Raw genomic sequence first — 11,037 nt, 5'->3', positions numbered from 1 at the left:
TTAGGTTGACCTGACTCTGCCATACCTGGGTGACCGAACTCTGCCATGTCAGGGTGACCAAACTCTGCCATGTCAGGGTGACCGTAGTGTAGTTTAGCTGACTCTGCCATGCCAGGGTTACCCCACTCTGCCATGTCAGGGGGACCCCACTATGCAGATTTTGGGTTAGAGGCATTCATATATATTATATATATATATATATATATATATATATATATATAAACGCCCAGGTGTGAAAGGAGGGTAACACCATCCCTGCGCTACTGAAATTCTAAGAAAAATAATCTGTTTTTTTTTCTGGTTCTGAACATGCTACAGAGCTGAAACTTCACAGGTACACTTTTTAGACTCCCCAGACACTAAATCCAAAGAAATCTCTTTTTTTTTTTCAATAATTTTTTCAATAATTGGCTCTCTATCAAAAACCACAATTTTTAGGAACTTTTTTTTGCCTGATTCATAGTCCCTGGGGCATGACCCAGAACCCTAGGCACTTTTTAGGGGCATTTATTGGGTTTTAGGGCTTCAAAATTGTGTTTTTTGATTCCCAAAGTTCGGGTCCCATTGATTTCAATGGGGTTCTGGAAACCAAACCGAACTTTCGGGAAATTCCGGTGTTCTGGTTGAACCAAACTTTTCAAAAGTTCGATCATCCCTAACCATAACAAGGATATCCCTAGATGAGGGCCTCCACTTCTTGCGACAAATACAAATTATTCCGGAGCTTCTTCCCTCACAAACCATGACCTTCTCACCACCAATGAAGGCCTCAATGGAAATGGAATGGCGCATGTTTCTAGTTAAGCATAAAAGACAACACAACAAAAATAGAATCTAATGATCTTGGCATGCCAACCTCATGGCGATATTTCCCGTAAGCTGGAGAAGTACAGGCCATCGTACTTCAATACCCTGAAGATTTTGCAGTTTCAACTGCTCTAAGTCCAGGCAAGGCCTTCTTTTTTAAAGTTTCCAATCCGGCATTTTGTCCCCGTTGGAAAATGTTTCTGCTCCACCTTTCCTCTACAGATTTGTTCTCTTCGTCCCAAAAGGAATCTATAATCTCCTCTTCAGATGTCACCACTTCCTTGTTGATTGGACCTGGATGGAGACTCCTTGAAGGAAATTGGGACTTATCGTGTTTCCCCCACACCTCACCGTGCACCACGGAAAGCCCACGGTACTCATCTTCCAGGTCTCAACAACGATATCCTTTTTTTAGGATTTACTCATTTTGCGTCTTAGGTTTCTTCCAATTAATGCTTAGGGTCCTAATCATCATTACTCCTTACAGAAGGAATCTATACATCACCAGGTGGACATCCTGGTGGTCCAGGAAACCCACTTTTATAAAGACCTTGCTCCCAAATGCATTCTATGCATTAAGATAACAAAACCTTCTGTGTGCAGCAGCCCCCCCCCCATACTTACCCGAGCACCATCTCCAGAAATGTTCCCGACCCCCCCCCCCCCCTGCGCCCTACCTGTGCATGATCCTGTACTTTCGGGTCCGAGGAGCACGTGCACACCACCGGCGACCAGCTTCCACCGTGATTGGACACAGCGGGAGCCAATCATTGGGTCCGGCAGACTTAACCTCCCTGGCGGTATGATTATGTCAGGAATTATGTACCAAAAGCGGTACAATTTTTTTTATATTTATAATTTATAACATATATAATATATATATTATAAAATATAAATAGTATATTAATAATAAATATATTATAAAATATAAAATATATTAATAATATAATTTATAATTTACAATATTTGATATTTTTCTGATACTAAGGTGATACAGTGTAATCCTCTCAGATTACATTGTATCACCTCCTTTTTATGTGTTTGTGTTTTGTGCAACATTTGAATTTCCCTCCCAGTTCTGCTCCCATGCACCATTGCTGCTGCAGGGAACGGAACCAGGAAGTCATCAGAGCGACGGGCGGCGCGGCGGCGATCTCGGCGGCGATCACAGCAATGGGAGACCATCGCTGGATCGTCAGGAGAAGGTAAGGGACAGCGCTGCACGCTCTGCACACAGTGGCGGAGCTAGACTTTTAAAACAGGGGTGGCAAAGGGGTGGCTAGGTATTATTTTGGGGGGTCAATATACAAAGTGTAATTTAGTGTCAGATTCGTCCACCGCAATGTCGCAGTCCCTCTAATGATCGCTGCCATTACTAGTAAAGACAGGATACAGGTGGTGGTGATCAGAGGATACAGACAGGATACAGGTTTGCCCCCAATGATTATTGCAGAGTGCCACAGCAATGCCCCCAATGATTATTGCAGAGTGAGACAGCAATGCCCCCAATGATTATTGCAGAGTGCCACAGCAATGCCCCCAATGATTATTGCAGAGTGCCACAGCAATGCCCCCAATGATTATTGCAGAGTGCCACAGCAATGCCCCCAATGATTATTGCAGAGTGCCACAGAAATGCCCCCAATGATTATTGCAGAGTGCCACAGCCTTGCCCCCAATGATTATTGCAGAGTGAGACAGCAATGCCCCCAATGATTATTGCAGAGTGAGACAGCCTTGCCCCCAATGATTATTGCAGAGTGAGACAGCAATGCCCCCAATGATTATTGCAGAGTGCCACAGCCTTGCCCCCAATGATTATTGCAGAGTGCCACAGCCTTGCCCCCAATGATTATTGCAGAGTGCCACAGCCTTGCCCCCAATGATTATTGCAGAGTGAGACAGCCTTGCCCCCAATGATTATTGCAGAGTGCCACAGCCTTGCCCCCAATGATTATTGCAGAGTGCCACAGCCTTGCCCCCAATGATTATTGCAGAGTGAGACAGCAATGCCCCCAATGATTATTGCAGAGTGTCACAGCCTTGCCCCCAATGATTATTGCAGAGTGAGACAGCAATGCCCCCAATGATTATTGCAGAGTGCCACAGCAATGCCCCCAATGATTATTGCAGAGTGAGACAGCAATGCCCCCAATGATTATTGCAGAGTGCCACAGCAATGCCCCCAATGATTATTGCAGAGTGCCACAGCAATGCCCCCAATGATTATTGCAGAGTGCCACAGCAATGCCCCCAATGATTATTGCAGAGTGCCACAGCAATGCCCCCAATGATTATTGCAGAGTGAGACAGCAATGCCCCCAATGATTATTGCAGAGTGAGACAGCAATGCCCCCAATGATTATTGCAGAGTGCCACAGCAATGCCCCCAATGATTATTGCAGAGTGCCACAGCCTTGCCCCCAATGATTATTGCAGAGTGCCACAGCCTTGCCCCCAATGATTATTGCAGAGTGAGACAGCAATGCCCCCAATGATTATTGCAGAGTGAGACAGCAATGCCCCCAATGATTATTGCAGAGTGAGACAGCAATGCCCCCAATGATTATTGCAGAGTGCCACAGCCTTGCCCCCAATGATTATTGCAGAGTGCCACAGCAATGCCCCCAATGATTATTGCAGAGTGCCACAGCAATGCCCCCAATGATTATTGCAGAGTGCCACAGCAATGCCCCCAATGATTATTGCAGAGTGCCACAGCAATGCCCCCAATGATTATTGCAGAGTGCCACAGCATTTGCCCGCAATCATTGCAGAGTGCCAGCATCGTCCCCCCCCCCCCCATGAGACCGGCTTACTTACCTCACGGACGGACGGTCATCACAGCAGCTTATCATCGGTCCGCGGCTCCCTGCATCTTCTCAGTCCTCCCGCCGGCGCCTCCTCGACCAATGGCACGGCATTTGCCATTCGGCCAATCAGGAAGCGGGAGGACCCGCTCCCTGATTGGCCGGAGGAGGATCCATGTGACAATAGCGAATTTTCATTCGCTATTGTCACAGAATGGGCGGGCTCGGCTTCGGGACGCACTGTTCTGCTGCTCCCTGACCCTGGCCGCCAGCTTAGAGGGATCAGCCGGTTCTGCGAACCGGCTGATCCCATCCCACCACTGCCTGTGATTCCTCCGCTGCCAGCCTGGATCGGGGTGGCAACAGGGGTGGCAGGGACTTTTTCTGGGGTGTCAATTGACACCCCAGCTAACCCTCTGGCTCCGCCACTGTCTGCACATCTACCCCGAGTGTGACTCGGGGATACCGATAGTAGCATGAAAAAAAGACCCTGAGTCACGCTCGGGGTTACCGCTCCGTTTGGGACAGAAGCAGAACGTCGGTCTATGTAATCAATGCAGATCGCCATTCTGTCAGTAGGGAAGGTAGTGATCCTGTATTTCTGCAAAGCAGGGACATGGATCTCTGCCTTCTTATAGTGCAAGCACCTCCCCCACAGTAACCAAGCCCATTTTAAACACACAGTTAACCCTTTGGTCTCCCCTGATGTTAACCTCTTCCCTGCCAGTGTCATTATTACAGTGACAGTGCATATTTTTAGCACTGATCACTGTATTAGTGTCACTGCTCCCCAGTGCTTTAAGTGGCCCAAAAGAGGTGTCAGTACTCTATTACAGCCTATAAATTTTGTCACTCCCCCCCACCCAACATCAGGGTCCCCACAGAGCACCCCCCCCCTGGCCTGGGACTCCGGAGCAGGGGGGCTCACTGGTGGTGACTGGTCTGGCTCTGGAGTGGGAAATATTCTTGGGGGGGGAGCAATTGAGGGCGCAGATGTCCAAAATGAGTGTACTGGTATGCTAAGGCGCACAGAGAGGTGGCAGTATGCTCAAGAGCCATATTTGGAAGTGGCGGTACTGAGTACCAGTGCATACCGGCCCAGTTAAAGCACTGCTGGTCCCCAAAAAAGTGTCACCCAGTGTCTGATTTGTCTGCCGCAATATCAGAGTCCCGCTATAAGTTTGTTGATCGCTGCCATTACTAGTAAAAACATAAATAAATACAAATTCCATAAAAATATTCCATAGTTTGTAGATGTGATAACTTTTGAGCAAACCCAAACAATATACGAATATTGGGGATTTTTGTTTTACCAAACTTATTTAGCGGAATATATATTGGCCTAAATTTATGAAGAAATTTGATTTTGTACATTTTTTATTGGGTATGTTTTATAGCAATTTTTTCAAAATTGTTGTTATTTTTTTTTTCGTTTAAAGCACAAAAAAAAAAAAAAAAAAAACCAGAGGTGATCAAATACCACCACTTTTTGTGGGGAAAAAAAAAAGGAACATTGATTTTATTTGGGCACAACGTAACACGACCGCGAAATTGTCAGTTAAAGTAGCGCAGTGCTGTATCGCAAAAAATGTCCAGGTTATGAAGGAGGGTAAAACTTCTGGGAGCTGAAGTGGTTAATGCAGTATGTCATTTTTTTTATTTTTTTATTTTTGTTTACAAAAAGCGCAACACACTTTTTTGTGTACATATATTTGTAAAGATATATTTTTTATATAAGTAAAAAAACATCCGTTTATAAACTGGTGAATATTCTATTTTTTTTTTTTTCAAGAGAAATTAAAAAATAAATAAATAAATAAATAAATAAATAAATAAATGTAAATAGTCACTGGTCTGCTCCTTTATCTGATCTGACCTAATAATGTGTCCTATAGAAAGGTGATCTGTGTAAGCTCCACATAATGCAGACATTCATTTACACAGAGCAGAGTGGTGGGAAAACTTGTTTGTGAGGATTAAAAACACAAAACAAATTTCTTTTTATTATTAATCATCCAAGACAATGAATATCACATATACATCTGCTGGTAAGCATATAGAAGCATAGGATTGGTCATTATGTGTTTATTAAACTATACATGGCAGATAATATTGAGTACAATGAATACAAGACAAATAAGACGGGACATACATAAGGTACACATAAATAAATAACATACTAAAACCATAACAAATGTTTAAAAATGATGACAGGATGAACCAAAAATTATGGAGTAACAATAAATGTTGATATTAGGATGCACGTTGAGTATGGTGGAAAATTGGAATGGCCTTCATGGCTCAATGCGTTTCGTGAATTTATTTTCACTTCCTCAGGAGCAGGCACATTTAGTTGTTTCAAAATACTTTTCTTTGGATGCATGACTGGCTCCATCTTACATACATATATTATATATTTTTTAGAAATGCGTTGAGCCATGAAGGCCATTCCAATTTTCCACCATACTCAACATGCATCCTAATATCAACATTTATTGTTACTCCATAATTTTTGGTTCATCCTGTCATCATTTTTAAACATTTGTTATGGTTTTAGTATGTTATTTATTTATGTGTACCTTATGTATGTCCCGTCTTATTTGTCTTGTATTCATTGCACTCAATATTATCTGCCATGTATAGTTTAATAAACACATAATGACCAATCCTATGCTTCTATATGCTTACCAGCAGATGTATATGTGATATTGTTATCGTTATGTTTATACTGGTTACACCTCATGCAAAGTCCCACATTTTTCTTGAACACTATGTGTTCTAATTTTTTTCATATACATAGGGATGGAGACTCAATGGCACGCGTTTCATTTAAAGTCCCAAATTCCCCTTTCTTTCCCTTTAATCCACTTCCCCTTTCCTCCCCTCTTTTCCTTATGTCCTCCTTATTACATCCAAGACAATGGGTGAGAGGAAAGTAGTAGGAGGCATTGGTAAAGCAAGAGTTTGTTAACCAGTTGCATACCGGGCACTTTCACCCCCTTCCTGCCCAGCACTGATGCTGCACTGATGGGCACTGATATGCTGCATTGATGGGCACTGATATGCTGCAGTGATGGGCACTGATATGCTGCACTGATGGGCACTGATATGCTGCGTTGATTGGCACTGATATGCTGCACTGAAAGGCACTGATATGCTGCGTTGATGGGCACTGATATGCTGCATTGATGAGCACTGATATGCTGCACTGATGGGCGCTGGTATGCTGCACTGATGGTCACTGATATGCTGCGTTGATGGACACTGATATGCTGCATTGATGGGCACTGATATTCTGCATTGATGGGCACTGATATGCTGCGCTGATGGGCACTGATATGCTGCATTGATGGGCACTGATATGCTGCAGTGATGGGCACTGATATGCTGCACTGATGGGCACTGATATGCTGCGTTGATTGGCACTGATATGCTGCACTGAAAGGCACTGATATGCTGCGTTGATGGGCACTGATATGCTGCATTGATGAGCACTGATATGCTGCACTGATGGGCGCTGGTATGCTGCACTGATGGTCACTGATATGCTGCGTTGATGGACACTGATATGCTGCATTGATGGGCACTGATATTCTGCATTGATGGGCACTGATATGCTGCGCTGATGGGCACTGATATGCTGCATTGATGGGCACTGATATGCTGCTCTGATGGGCACTGATATTCTGCATTGATGGGCAATGATATGCTGCGTTGATGGGCACTGATATGCTGCGTTGATGGGCACTGATATGCTGCAATGATGGGCACTGATATGCTGCACTGATGGGCACTGATATGCTGCGTTGATGGGCACTGATATGCTGCACTGATGGGCAATGATATGGTGCGTTGATGGGCAATGATATGCTGCACTGATGGGCACTGATATGCTGCATTGATGGGCACTGATATGCTGCACTGATGGGCACCGATTTGCTGCCTTGATGGGCACTGATATGCTGCACTGATGGGCAATGATATGGTGTGTTGATGGGCACTGATATGCTGCACTGATGGGCACTGATATGCTGCACTGATGGGCACTGATATGCTGCATTGATGGGCAATGATATGGTGCACTGATGGGCAATGATATGCTGCACTGATGGGCAATGATTTGGTGTGTTGATGGGTACTGATATGCTGCACTGATGGGCAATGCTATGGTGTGTTGATGGGCACTGATATGCTGCACTGATGGGCACTGATATGCTGCATTGATGGGCAATGCTATGGTGTGTTGATGGGCATTGATATGCTGCACTAATGGGCAATGATATGGTGCGTTGATGGGCACTGATATGCTGCACTGATGTACAATGATATGGTGCGTTGAGGGGCACTGATATGCTGCACTGATGGACAATGATATGGTGTGTTGATGGGCACTGATATGCTGCACTGATGTGCAATGATATGGTGCGTTGATGGGCACTGATTTGCTGCATTGATGGGCACTGATATGCTGCACTGATGGGCAATGATATGGTAGGTTGATGGGCACTGATATGCTGCACTGATGGGCAATGATATGGTGTGTTGATGGGCACTGATATGCTGCACTGATGGGCAATGATATGGTATGTTGATGGGCACTGATATGCTTCACTGATGGGCACTGATATGCTGCCTTGATGGGCACTGATATGCTGCACTGATGGGCAATGATATGGTGTGTTGATGGGCACTGATATGCTGCACTGATGGGCACTGATATGCTGCACTGATGGGCACTGATATGCTGCAGTGATGGGCAATGATATGGTGTGTTGATGGGCACTGATTTGTTGCACTGATGGGCACTGATATGCTGTGTTGATGGGCAATGATATGGTGTGTTGATGGACACTGATATGCTGCACTGATGGGCACTGATATGCTGCTTTGATGGGCACTGATATGCTGCACTGATGGGTAATGATATGGTGTGTTGATGGGCACTGATTTGCTGCACTGATGGGCACTGATATGCTGCGTTGATGGGCAATGATATGGTGCGTTGATGGACACTGATATGCTGCGTTGATGGGCACTGATATGCTGCGTTGATGGGCACTGATATTCTGCACTGATGGGCACTGATATGCTGCCTTGATGGGCAATGATATGGTGCGTTGATGGACACTGATATGCTGCCTTGATGGGCAATGATATGGTGCGTTGATGGACACTGATATGCTGCGTTGATGGGCAATAATATGGTGCGTTGATGGGCACTGATATGCTGCACCAGAGCAAAAAAAAAAAAGTGTGTGTAAAAAAAAAAAAAGAATTATAATCATTAACAAATAAAAAAAGGTCAGGGTCAAAGGTCAGGGATTGCATTTTTTTTTTGACATTATTCTTTTTTTTTATTTATTTATTTAAATTAATATCAATCTTAGTGTCAGTGTGTTTCAGGTTGGACAATAATAACAAAAAATAAATAAATAAATAAATGCATTCATGTTCCTGGGCTGTACGATGGGTACATACAATAATAACATACACATATGTGGTTTTGCTGTCATCATCAGAAGCAGGAGAATTGATTTTGGGTTGTTCTTTGGTGGTGTGTGATATCCATTACCATTTACCACCAATGGAAAGCCCAATTTGTCCAGAAAAAAATAAAATAAAAACAAGGTATAATCCTCCTGGATGCAAGAAGTTGTGATGATACGTACGGTTTTACCAACACATTTACTAACAACACCTCAGGTTGAGGTCAGGACTCTGTGCAGGCACATTTGTGAGGTCAGGCACTAATTTTGAACGAGAAGGCCTGGCTCGCAGTCTCTGTTCTAATTCATCCCAAAGGTGCTCTATCGGGTTAAGGGCAGTTCGTTCAAGTTCTCCCACCCCAAACTCCCTCATCCATGTCTTTATGGACCTTGCTTTGTGCACTGGTGTGCAGTCATGTTAGAACAGGAAGGGGCCATCCCCAAACTCCTCCCACAATGTTGGGAGCATGAAATTGTCCAAAATGTCTTGGTATGCTGATGTCTTAGGAGTTCCCTTCACTGGAACTAAGGGGCCAAACCAAACCCCTGAAAAACACCCCCACACCATAATCCCCCCCCCCCACCATAATCCCCCCTCCACCAAATGATTTGGACCAGTGCACAAAGCAAGGTCCGTAAAGACACGGATGAGCGAGTAGGAGGTGGAGGAACTTGACTGGCTTACACAGAGTCTTGACCTCAACCCGATCAAATGCCTTTGGGTTGAATCCAACATCAGTGCCTTACCCCAGAAATGCGCTTCTAGAACATTCCCTTGGAAACACTCTAGGAACCTTGTGGACGGCCTTCCCAGAAGACTTGAAGGTGTTATAGCTGCAAAGGGTGGGCCAACTCAATATTGAACCCTACGGACTAAGACTGGGATGCCATTGAAGTTCATGTGTGTGTAAAGGCAGGTGTCCCAATATTTTTGACAATATAGTGTATGTATATATATATATATATATATATGGTTCATGAGGTAAATGGGTGGCAGTGAGAGGTCCGTAGCAGGACACTAGGGATTAAGCACTGGCCACACCTTGCTCCCCACCTGGGGTATAATTTACCTGGCCTGGGTTAATCTGTGTCGGTGCTGAGAAAGGAGACAAGCAGACTGTGAGGGAACGTGTCTGCAGGACTGGAGCAGACCCAGTAAGGTCTATTTATTAGCCAGGAGGCTTAAAATTGTTTTGCTGGACTTTTATTTTGGGACTGGTTTTCTACCCCTGCGCGGGAATCCTTTCTGTTTGCCATATTTGCTGACCAAATAAACATGGGCAGGAAACCCTTAACCCAGGGGTCTCCAAACTACGGCCCTCCAGGGGTCTCCAAACTATGGCCCTCCAGGGGTCTCCATACTACGGCCCAGGGGTCTCCAAACTACGGCCCAGGGGTCTCCAAACTACGGCCCTCCAGGGGTCTCCAAATTACGGCCCTCCAGGGGTCTCCATACTATGGCCCTCCAGGGGTCTCCAAACTATGGCCCTCCAAGGGTCTCCATACTACGGCCCAGGGGTCTCCAAACTATGGCCCTCCAGGGGTCTCCAAACTATGGCCCTCCAAGGGTCTCCATACTACGGCCCAGGGGTCTCCATACTACGGCCCAGGGGTCTCCAAACTACGGCCCTCCAGGGGTCTCCAAACTATGGCCCTCCAAGGGTCTCCATACTACGGCCCAGGGGTCTCCAAACTACGGCCTTCCGGGGGTCTCCAAACTACGGCCCTCCAGGGTCTCCAAACTATGGCCCTCCAGGGTCTCCAAACTACAAACTACAATTCCCATCATGCCTAGTCATGTCTGTGAATGTCAGAGTTTTACAATGCCTCATGGGATGTGTAGTTCCGCAACAGCTGGAGGGTCGTAGTTTCAAGATCCCTGCCTTAACCTTACACACAGCTGGATTACCTCTCCACGAGCTCCCCACTTGAAG

The sequence above is a fragment of the Pelophylax lessonae genome (assembly GCF_965119305.1).
Source record: "Pelophylax lessonae genome assembly, chromosome: 6".
Classification (NCBI taxonomy): Eukaryota; Metazoa; Chordata; class Amphibia; order Anura; family Ranidae; genus Pelophylax; species Pelophylax lessonae.
The sequence above is the reverse complement of the archived record's forward strand: the minus strand, read 5'-3'. Positions refer to the sequence as shown.